At 42.2% G+C, this 12264-nt stretch overlaps 1 pseudogene; it reads left to right on the top strand.

Annotated features, from left to right (window-relative positions):
* Positions 1–9464: 9464 nt before the first annotated feature.
* Positions 9465–10544, top strand: LOC128668854 (baculoviral IAP repeat-containing protein 7-B-like; annotated as a pseudogene).
* Positions 10545–12264: the final 1720 nt, after the last annotated feature.

Raw genomic sequence — 12264 nt, 5'->3', positions numbered from 1 at the left:
TTAATTAACACGATGATACTACAAATGTATCAGCGGTAACGTACTAATGAACTTAACAAATTAAATATGCCTTAGTCTCAAATAATAATAAGAATATACGAAATATAATGAAATCGCAAGCTAAGTTGCCAGTTAGATGTAAAGTATAATAACTAAATTAAATAATAAATGAATATAATGCAAGTAAATTGCCGGCTAATATTTAATTAAATTAGAATATTCGAATACGTCTAGACGCTAATAGATCCAAGATCGAAGTCTAAGTTGTCTAACCGATAATTGAGGGTCTGGGACTTGCCGCTGAACTCTGTCCCCACTTCACCCTTACGGTCATGCGTCGATGTGAAAATTAGTCATGTGACCACGGCACTATGACTTGGGTAGTTTCAGACGACGAGAAGACGGGAAAAATGGGAACCGCAAGGCTGAGGACGACGAAGACAATTCACATTGTCTCAATACATATATTGTAAGTTTATAATCACAATCGATGCAGTAGTAAGACTTGTTGCTGGCAGCGTTGTGAGTTGGATCTTAATAAGGCCAAAAGAATTTGGAAATAGGATATGGATACAATAGATAAGGAAATCATGCAGCGGGAGAAGTTAAATAAAATAACGTACAGAAATAATGAAATAATTAGCTATATTGCTCTACATTTGCACGTTCAATATCAAAATAGATATATTTTTAACTAGTTAACACAAAAAATAATAATAATAATACACTGGTGCAGTTATTTTCCGTATAGCAGGAAAAAAAGGGGGGGGGGGTAACAGTTCAATTCTAACAGTCATGATGAAATCATCGCACGTGTTTAAATTTATGATTTTTTTTTTCTCTCTTTCCCTAGATATGCAAGAAATAAATTAATCATCTAAACTGAGATCCCAACAACAGAATTAAGGCGAAAAAAAAAAAAATGTGTATAAATATCTATAATCCAAATAGCACAGTTCTATGATATTCACAAAGCGAAGAAATTAAACTATCGAAAAAAATTTATATTTGTTTGAAAAGCTTGGGAAGCGACGACAAAAGAGTAAGTCGCAAATAGTAGTAATTTTAAAAACTAATGTCAATAAATATTCTACGGACGAAAAAAAAAATCAAGACCCTTACCTTAAAATTTATATATATACTTAGGAATAAATTTTTGTACTATTAGCGAATATTGACTATAGATTGTAGTCCAAAAAGAAAAAAAAAAGAAATTAATTAAGAGAATAAACAAAAGACTTCAGTATAGAATTATAAATTTCAGTTGACTCAAGACTGTTCTTCATTATTATAAATAGTTATTCCATTCAATTAAAAGATTTAGTCTGATGGTAATATATTTTTTTATATACATATAAAAAATCGTCCCCACTGTCTCGTCTTGAATCCAGTAGATAAAGTAAATCATGAAATAAGATACAATCTAGTCCTTCTTAATGATTGAAATACGTACATCCTAGTACAATAACAACTAAGTTGAACGCTACTTGGAAGTAAAACGTTAAAGATTTATAAGAATATATAAGTAATAGTAGTAAAAGAGTGAAGGTTGGGCTGAATATACCTCTTAAATTGATAAAACTATTCAATATACGTTAGTCACAGTGAGAAAAGAGATTGAATTAGAATGAATAATATAAAATATCGAGTTTAATTATCTTGGAAAAAAAAAAAAAGAGAAAAAAGAAGAAAACTACGACAATGAGGGGGAGAGGTCCTTTCGCGACAAATGAAGGAAAAATTTTTTTAGATTACAATGGAAATAGAATTTCGTGATGGTTACCAAGACCCATCGGTTACCACGCGAGAGCCGCCGTATTCCATATTTTTTTTTCTTTTTTTCAGAGTAATCAGCAACTTAAAAATTCTGAACAACGCTCCAGAAGTATAACTCGTTCGTCTAAATAAATCTGTTAAACCAATTTTCAAACCATTAACCCGTCATTGGAGCCAATGTTTGTTCGATTTTTATGAACCTTCTCGGTCGATTCGGGAGTCGTTAGATTACTAGGCAATTTCTAGAACAGTTTCATTTTTTATTTATTTTTTTTTTATATTGTCTCGAACTTCGGTCGTGCGGGACATCTAAGTCAGATTCGGTGACTCATACTAAATTCTAACCTCGTTATTTCGGCGTGATTACCATTCGAAGGTTCGGCTATCGACAATCTTTCATTCGAGTGTAGTTCTAAAATTAAATAAAGGTAAGGTGATTAGTGAACTTGCAAAAGAAGCAACCACACCAGCAGAACGTAGAACGCCTCCAATCTACTCGCCGCCACGCCGCAGCAGCGAAAACCGGGAGCATACAAGTGTATTGCCCAGCCAACACTGATCATTGTGATCGTCATCAAATTGTACATCTTTAACCTAATTATCAATAAACCAGCAAAGTAGTAAGTCCTGACATTTTTATTGCTAATCTTAAGAACATACACTCTCCTCCTATCCATATCCATGCTCCGCACCAAATAACGTGGTCCCCGTTACCCGAGTAAAGGAGTTCGGTGTCTTGACTCAAAATAAGGGACTGAATTCTATGTTATGTCATTTCGGACGTAACATAAATAAAAATTTTGGTGTCAGAAGTGGGATTCGCGATTGAAATGCCCACGTTGTCCGAGCATGCCTAAAGAAACTCCCCCGATATCAGGATCGCGTAGCAAAAATCGACAACCGCTCGAAGGCCAAATAGAAAATACCGATTGGCAGAATATAAATCCGCTACTTTGAACTCCGGAACAACGAGCTTTATTCAACCAGCAGTTTTTAATCGCTGGCTCTTCAAGTACGGGCAAAACTAATCCGGGTCAGTCAACAATAGCGGAGCAGACGAAACGGGAAAGAAAAGGGGTACTTGAACGAAACCACGAAAGCAAACTAAGTGCGGAGGAAAAAGCGCGAAAAATCGAGGAAAAGAAACGCTTGCGGGAAAAGCGAGAACGGAAAGAGCAACAAGCGAAAGATCTAGAGAGAGCGCGTTTAGACGACAATAACGACGTTCGACGAACAATTAACTTTGACAATTCTCAACTTGCACAGATCGAAGTGAACGAACAAGCACCGGACATGAATCCAATACATGTTGTTTTACCCAACTCCATTAAATATGCGGTCGAAGCGGTTCCCTATTTTACGAGCCAGAACATACCCTTGGCCCATTTTTTCGAAGGGTGTAAGGAAGCTTACGTGATGGTGCCGGCAGAACATGAACAAAATTTAGCATTAATGTTGCGGAATAAATTACGGGGCGAAGCGCGACGAACTATCCAGGGGCAAACTTTTGAAACGGTGAATGCTTTATTATCCCACCTATAGGAATATTATGAGCCCCCCAAATCGTTGTACCAGTTACAAGGAGAAATGGGAAGATCTTCCAGCGCGACGACGAAACGGCACTATCATACACTAATAGGGTATTCGAATTAGGAAATCAAATATTAGATGTAGTAAAGTCACAAGTACCGGGTAACGCACCTCTGGCCGCAGGGGAAACCCAAAGGTATGAAAACGAATTTTGGGATTGTTTAATACGCGGGCTTAAACCGGAAGTTGAGCAGAAAATTTCCAGAAACCGACCTTTCCGGGAAACCGCTATCGAAGCTGTCAAAATCGAAAAAGATTTACGCGCTTAGGAACTACTAAGGGGTAAAATTCCGTCAAGAAGAGATATAAATTACTTGAGTCGAAGTTTTGACTATGAATTACCTAATAATCGCGATGGAAAGCGAGTAGGGGTGGTACAAGGGCAATCGGTCGTGTGTCAAATCTGCAATAAAAGCGGTCATAGTGCTTTGACATGTTACCAGCGGGACCCAAATCGTAGCGACAATACTCGTGGACGAATTCCAAATAATCTAACTAATAATTATAACGGCAATCGGTATAATAATAATGACAGTAACTCGAACCCATACCATGGAATGAACAATCGATACAATGATAATAACGGGATTCGAAATAATAATTATCCGCAGAATAACTACAGTAATAGAAGTAACGAAAATAACGGCCCAGGGCGGTATGAAGGTTCTTATGGTATCAACCATAGGAACAATGACCAATACGTCCGTAATAATCCTAGTCAGAATCTCGGTAGTAATACTAATTCGAGAGGCGAATTAAATACTCCAAATTTTAACCGCGAACGTGTAAATGGTAGGGGGGAGGAAAGGATCTGTTATTATTGTAAATTACCTGGGCATTTTATGGTAGATTGTACGAAAAGAAGGGATAATAATCGCAGGTCATTTATGGACGGGCTGTCGGGCCCATCCACTAACGAACGAGCACGTGCAGGTAACGAAAACAGGTCGGGAAACTACCAAAACCCCCTATGATCGGGCGCACCGCGGGAGGATGGGAGATCCGAGCGCCCGGTCATGCAAGTAGTCGCGGAGGAAATGGACACGGAGGAGTCATTGGAGACGTTCCAGTGGCAGTAGTAAAGCTTAGCCACGATTGCGAAGCTCCTACTATAAAAATAGTTTCTAAGGAAATGGTCGTCTCGGCTATCTTGATGATAGATACGGGATGCGAACTAAATTTAATTAAATGCGGTATGGTTACCCCGGACACCTGGGTCGATCGTAGTGAAATATTAAAATTAACGGGAATTACCCCGGAATTTGTTTTCACTCTCGGTAAAATAGACACGGAGTTTTTCGGGATTCCAATTATATTTCATTTAGTCCCAAACAAGTTTCCCATAAAAAGGAACGGGAAATTGGGGTCAAAATTCCTAAAAGATAATGACATTGACGTACTTTACTCACAGGGATGTTTAAAGATCCATGGGTGCAAGGTGGAATTTGAACATGAGGAAACGGTAGTCATACCAGCTCGCACAAGGGCTGGATTTTACGTCCGCGTTGCCAATCCGGAAATAGAAACGGGGTATGTACGGAGACTCGAAATTAATAAAGGAATTTATTTGGGTAACGCGCTCGTGACCAATAGAAATGGGAGGGCGCACATGTTTATAATTAATACAACGCCTGACGAAATAGAAGTAGTGGTACCGGTCGTTACATTGGAACCATATACGGATATTAATTATTTTAATGCTTTTATTAAAGACGAAAATGTTTGGGTGAATTATAATAGCAGTGGGGATACTGCTCGTGTTTGTGGCATCGGCGGAAAGGCCGATCATTGTATTTATAACGACAATAATGCCGGATACGCTGAGGAAATCAAACTAATTGATTCGCGAAGGGATGAAAATGCCCACTTGGTTCCAATGTGCGATGGGGGTGCTGGCTGTATTTCAGAGGGTACTCGTAACAACGTATACAAAAATGTCAATGATAATTCTAAAGAATTTGATCGCGGAGAAAAGTCCTCCAGAGTAAGTGATAATTGGGAAATTTTAAGAATGGGCGATCATGCCGTCGGAAAAATAGTCGGGAGAATTAATAGAGAAAATAAAAATGTCAATGATAATTCTAAAGAATTCGATCGCGGAGAAAAGTCCGCCAGAGTAAGTGATAATTGTGAAATTTTAAAAATGGGCGATCATACCGTCGGAAAAATAGTCGGGACAATTAATAGAGAAAATAAAAATGTCAATGATAATTCTAAAGAATTCGATCGCAGAGAAAAGTCCGCCAGAGTAAGTGATAATTGTGAAATTTTAAGAATGGGCGGTCATGCCGTCGGAAGAGTAGTTATAAGAAGTAATAATAATGAAGGTAAAAATGTTGATGGTGATTTTAAGGGATTGGATCGCGAAGAAAATTTCGCCGGAGTAAATGAGAACTTTGAAGTTTTACAAATAGACGACCATGCCGTCGGAGAATTAAATATTTGCGGGACCGATAGTGAGAGTAGGAAGGTCAGAAACGTCGTTGAAAATTTTGATAACGGGGAAATTAACGATCGATTTTATCGGGACCAACGAGTTGAAATTATTATGCAATTATTAAGACATGAACACATGAACGAGGAAGAACGGGACAGTATATTGGAACATGTCCGGGAACACCACAATAGCTAGTTTATTCCCGGAGACAAACTAAGTTGCACAAACGTACTGACGCACAAAATTAAAACTTCTGACGATGTACCGAAATTCACGCGACAGTATCGATACTCCCAAACGTTGAGGGGTGAAATTAATCGACAAGCGAAGGAGTTGGAAGAACAGGTGATCATCGTGCCATCAGTATCGCCGTACAATACAGCCGTGTGGATTGTCCCCAAGAAACTCGATTCTCAGGGTAATAAGAAATATCGACTAGTGCTTGACTTTCGGCCGTTAAACAAAAAAACTGTGGGGGACGCACAGCCGTTACCCCTGATAACCGGAATTTTAGAGCAGTTGGGTGGGGCAATTTATTTCTCCACGTTGGATTTAAAGTCCAGCTATCACCAAGTTGAGGTAGACCCGGCAGATCGCCACAAAACTGCGATCTCGACCGCTTTCGGCCATTTTGAATTCTCGCGAATGCCCTTTGGGCTTAAAACAGCATCTGCTACCTTTCAGCGTATAATGAATATAGTTTTATCGGGACTCCAAGGAGTCGAAGTATTTGTTTACTTGGATGATATCGTTATATATGCGAGCTCGTTAGAAGAGCATGCTTCAAAATTAGAACGAGTCATGAAGCGTCTCAGGGCAGCTAATTTAAAACTCCAACCGGATAAATGCGAATTCTAGCGCAGGGAGGTTATTTACCTAGGTCATATAATATCCGCTGATGGAGTGCGGCCCGACCCGTCCAAGATAACGGCAGTAAAGAATTTTCCGCGTCCACGAACTCAGAAAAATATTCGGCAATTTTTAGGGTTAGCGGGCTACTATCGACGATTCATCCATCGGTTCTCGCAAATTGCAAAACCTCTTACAAATTTACTAAAAAAGAATATAACCTTCGAATGGGGTTACAGCCAGCAAGCTGCGTTCGAAACATTACGTGACAGCCTGTGCGAGGAACCAGTTCTCCAATATCCTGACCCGACTCATCCTTTTATTGTAACGACCGACGTGTCAGGTATCGCTATTGCAGGGATACTAAGTCAAGGACTCGTTGGAAAAGACAGGCCAGTCGAGTATACTTCGCGCATTTCAAATGAAAATGAACAGAAATACAGCACGTATGAAAAAGAAGCGTTAGACATATTGCACTCCGTATCGCAGTTCCGACCCTACCTGTACGGACGCCCATTTAAACTAGTAACGGATCATAAACCACTAGTTTGGATGCAGACCGCGAAAGATCCTACGTCACGGTTAACTCGATGGAGGCTAAAGTTACAAGAATATCAATTCGAGGTTGTATATAAGGCCGGGAAAACAAATGTTAACGCAGACGCACTGTCACGAAACCCCCCTGATTACTTCCCCGGAAGGTTGACGGAAAACAGCGAGATGGACGAGGAAGGAGTTATGGATGAGCGCGACCCTCAGATACTGGTAATAACGCGGGCCCGAACTGCCAAGACCAAGGCCGAACTGACCGAGCAGCCACAACCGTCAACATCTTACGATGCTCCAATTGCCGCGCGAACAAGGAGTCGGATTAGATATACGGGTGAAAAATTTAACGATAGTGAGGAAAAGAAATGCTTCGACCCGGACGAAATGAAAATCATAGAATTCACGCAATCGGAACAACCCCGAATTTCTTCAGGAGAAATCTCACCCCGGGTCGCCAGAAATACGCAATTTTACTGGGAAAACGACGATCAACATGATGGGAGTGAGGCAGAAGAAGGCTCGGACGAATCGAAGCTGGGGGAAGAAGATGAAGAAACGCTAGACGTGAGGAAGAACCGGTCGGGTATACCGCGACGGGTAATAGAAACTCGCGATCATATTTACATGCAGAAAAATAACTACCTTTATTTCATAAACGAAGAAGGTGAACCATGCGACGAGGGGTCTAGGAAAATGAACGAGCGAGCGTCAATACCCCGTTTTAAAAATTTGAAGGCTAAAAGCGTAACGTTGGTACGGGTGGGAAAACGGCAACATGTCGCGGTGGTACTGAATTCGCAAAAGATTCTCAGTTGGGAATGGATACGAAAAGCTCTAACGAATACGCTAGAAAAACTAAGGTTGCGAGCTATAAGTATGGCCAGGTCGCGATTAATAAACGGAAAAACCTGGAACCAGGTGTTGGCAATATTACGTGGGTGTTTCGTGGGGACCGGTACTACACTAATCATATGCCTCGGTATGGTCGAGTACGTAGACCGCAACGAACGCAAGGGCATCCTTGAGGAAGCCCATGCATCAGCCATCGGAGGACATAAAGGTATCTCTAAAACCTATAACCGTGTTCGTCTACGCTACTATTGGGAAGATATGAAATTGGATATACAAAAGTTCATCCTAAACTGCTTATCGTGCCAACTGTCCAAGTTGAGACGTGTGAAAACAAAACAACCAATGCAAATAACCGATACTCCGGTAAGTGCATTCGATAAGGTCGCGATAGATATCGTCGGTCCACTTACAAGGACGAGGAACAGAAATTTATATATCCTCACCGCACAAGACTTACTAACAAAATTGGTAGTTGCGGTACCGTTACGGAAAACGACGTCTGAACAAATTGCGAAGGCTTTCACCAAACGCGTGATTTGCATATACGGGCCACCCAAATCCATTCTCACCGATCAAGGTGCAAACCTAATAAGCCAATTGATGCGAGAATTCGCAAAAATATTTAAAATTAAAAGATACCGTACTACTGCATTTCATCCGCAATCGAACGGATCTCTTGAACGTTTTCACCACTCTCTGGTCGAATATTTGAAACAATTTGCGAACCAGGAGGAGAAATGGGACGAGTGGTTAGAATTAGCCACTTCCGCATATAACACTAGCGTCCACGAGGGAACTCGTTACCAACCCTTCCAACTCGTATACGGTCGACCTGCCCGACTACCGTCCAGCAAGATTGAAGAAGGCCCAGTACACACGTATCAAGATTTCATTACGGAGTTGACGATCCGAATCCACGAGGTACAATCACTGGCCCGCGAAAACCTAGTTCTAGCGAAAGAAAGATCAAAAAAATATTACGATCGTGACATAACCACCCCGGTGATTACGTGTTCTTATTGAAGGGACACAAAAAGGGCAGGCTACACTTACCGTATGATGGGCCATATGAAATCCTGTAGATCATGCCTGACGGTAGTATTAAGTTAAAAATAAACCGCAAGGTTAAAATAGTCCACCCTAACCGGTTAGCTTACTCCCACATACAGCCTCTCGACGAAGAAAGTGATAGTAGCGAGGACGAATGAAAAGAAAAAAAAACACAACACAACAAGAAGACCCAAGCTATACACAGCAATGAAACAATAATAGTTTTTTTTCTATTTTTCTCCTGTTCCTATCCGATCTTCCCCCTTTTCACCCTCTTCCCCCCTATTCTTCTTGTAAAAAAAAAAAGGAAAGAATCAGATTATCAAGTTCATTAACAGTCATAACGATCGTTGCAGCACCGATGTCGCAGAACCGCGGGCAATCGCCCAGGCGAAGGACGCCTCCTCCGACACTAACCATTGGTTACGGACCACACTCCCATGTCACAGTACCACGATTTATTCAGTATGCTTGCGAACAACGTCGATTCGAGACTTTCGCCGGCTGGACGGGTCCTCCAACGTTACCACGAGACCTGGCCGCTGCGGGGTTCTTTTATATTGGCGTCGGAGATCAAGTAACGTGCTATGAGTGTGCGGTACAAATTGGCCGATGGGATGAGGGCGAAGACCCGGTAGCCAGCCATCGACGTTGGCAGCCCAATTGCCGGTTCGTTCAAACTCTACCTATCGTCGATATAACATTAACTCCAGTCCCAGCCCCTACGCCAGCTGAGCAACCCGGGCGGGGGAGTCTCCTCATGGACGGGAATTATTTCGTTATACCTGACCCTCCCGCCGAACAGAGTTCACCCAAAGTCCCACAATTCCTCAAACTTGGGCACCTGAATCTGGCGAAACCACGGGGCCCCATGTATCCCGAATGTTCGAGCTACGAACGAAGACTTGAAAGCTTCCACGACTGGCCAACCACTAATCTCCAATCCAAGGAACGGTTAGCGGAAGCCGGATTCCTGTACGCCAATTGTAACGACCAGACCCTGTGCTTCCACTGTGGTGGGGGACTAAAATATTGGATAAAGGAAGATGACCCATGGGTCGAGCATGCGAAATGGTTTAATAAATGTTATTGGTAATGGTCAGTAAAGGGCCAGTCATTCATCGATCGTGTCCAAGAACAAATGGGCATTCCAATACTCCCAGATAACCCTGAGCCCCCAGAGCGGGTAATTAGAGTGTCCGAGTGCGAACGCGAGCCCGAAATTTGTCGCGAAGAGGGAAGCGACGCGGAAACGGTTGTCGAATCCACATGGGGGACTGAAGACCAAAATCGGTGTAAAATATGCCTGTGCGAGGAGCTGGGAATAGTATTTCTACCATGTGGCCATTTGGTAGCCTGCGCGAAGTGTGCCCCTAGTTTAACCCGCTGCGCTGTCTGCCGAGAACTTATTGTCTTGGTGGCCCGCGCTATAATTTCGTAATCCCCACGAGTAAGGTCTCAGGAGGAAGAAGGGTGAGACGTGGCAAATAATAGTAATAGTAAAACCAATAGTCATAGGAATAATAGTGATAATAATTATTAAGTGTAATTTTAAAGCATCTACTACAAAATCGTGGGTTCCCAGATTGTCTTTTCCTCTCCTATAACGGTAGGGTAAAGGTACAAAAAAGGAATTTTTCCTAAACCTATATACCGTATAGATGTATCTTACTAAGAGCGGTCGTACCACTCAATAGTCCGCTATATGAGAGATCATAATCTATTTGCAGAAGGAACATGACCGCATATCAAAATACAACAACGGGTGCGTATCGCAAAAATATGGTATGGGACAACCCTCACCAAACCTGTATCGTGATCGACGTTCAAGGATTTGAGGATGACCATGGACAGTTGGTGCCAAAGGAAATCGCAGTGCTAGATATGGGACGAGCGAATCAAGAACATTGGATGGTTGATTATCCGTTTTCCTTGTATAACATGAGTTACAAAGCTCGCCGGCGTAGTATCGTAAGGACGGCTCTACATGGGATGGTTTGGGAGACCAGGGGCATGGACCTCGAGCAGACTTATCGTCGATTACACCATTTAGTTCGGATTTCGACACAAGTTTTCGGGTTCGGTACCGAAGTATCGAAATTTTTAACTGATATTACAGGGGTACAGGTTGACGATCTCTCGCGTCAAATACCTCCCCTCGGACAATTACCATGCGCGGAGGAATATTGCTTCTTTCACGGTAAGGAACTGGGTAAACGATACCACTGTGCACTAAATAATGTGTATCGAGCGAAGAAATGGTTGATTAAGGAATCACCGGGATACCTCAACAGCGAGTACGATATTCCCCGCTCGTTGCGTGTAGAAGACAATACTTATGTAGCCATGGGACCGGGGACAGAATTAATGCGTTCCAGGGGTCCCTCCTCCTTTCCCCTATTACCAAGCTCGCCCGATACCCCGGGTATAGTGGAGGAATTTCAAGAAGAAGCTGCTTCCTTATTGGACCGGAAACCACCATCGCCCTGGGAGTCGGAGTATGAAGACCCACGGGGTGCTACTACCCTTCCTCATGCTTCAAATGGAAGGAAGAGATTCATCCACATGCTACGTCGGTCAACGAGCATTCGGGGATGGCAGGCCATGTTCACTCTTTGGTTCGCTTTGCTGCTGAATCCAGTTGGAGCTCTCATTGGCTATGATTGTGGGGCACCTGGTCTAAATGTTACCACGTTGTCGCTACTAAACGTGGGTGAATGCAATATTCCAGAACCTAAGGTAAATACGACTCAATTACGCATTCAATTACTCCAACTAAATGAATATACAAGTACTAGAGTTATTCAATGCAAAATAAATATAAAACGAACTATTACTTATTGCGGAGTTCACAGTCATAGTTCTATAGTTAAGGGCGCAGAAAATACTTATCTGCAATCCATAGGGGCAGATGAGTGTCAAAGTATCCATAACACGGGAATTGCTCACCTTGGGGTAGACACCCAGGTTGTAGGTCTCAAATCAAATTCCTCATCATCTCACAGTATAACCTTAGCGGGAGGAATCGAGGTTAACGGGGGATGCGACGGGGTGACCTACGCAGACCCCTACGGGGTATGGAACAACGTAGTTGTACAGGGGTATGCGACGATAGAGCTGAGGGATTATTACGCCCAAGTAGACTTGGAAAAAAATTTGGT

The sequence above is a fragment of the Microplitis demolitor genome, chromosome 10, assembly GCF_026212275.2.
Source record: "Microplitis demolitor isolate Queensland-Clemson2020A chromosome 10, iyMicDemo2.1a, whole genome shotgun sequence".
Classification (NCBI taxonomy): domain Eukaryota; kingdom Metazoa; phylum Arthropoda; class Insecta; order Hymenoptera; family Braconidae; genus Microplitis; species Microplitis demolitor.
The sequence above is the reverse complement of the archived record's forward strand: the minus strand, read 5'-3'. Positions and strand labels throughout refer to the sequence as shown.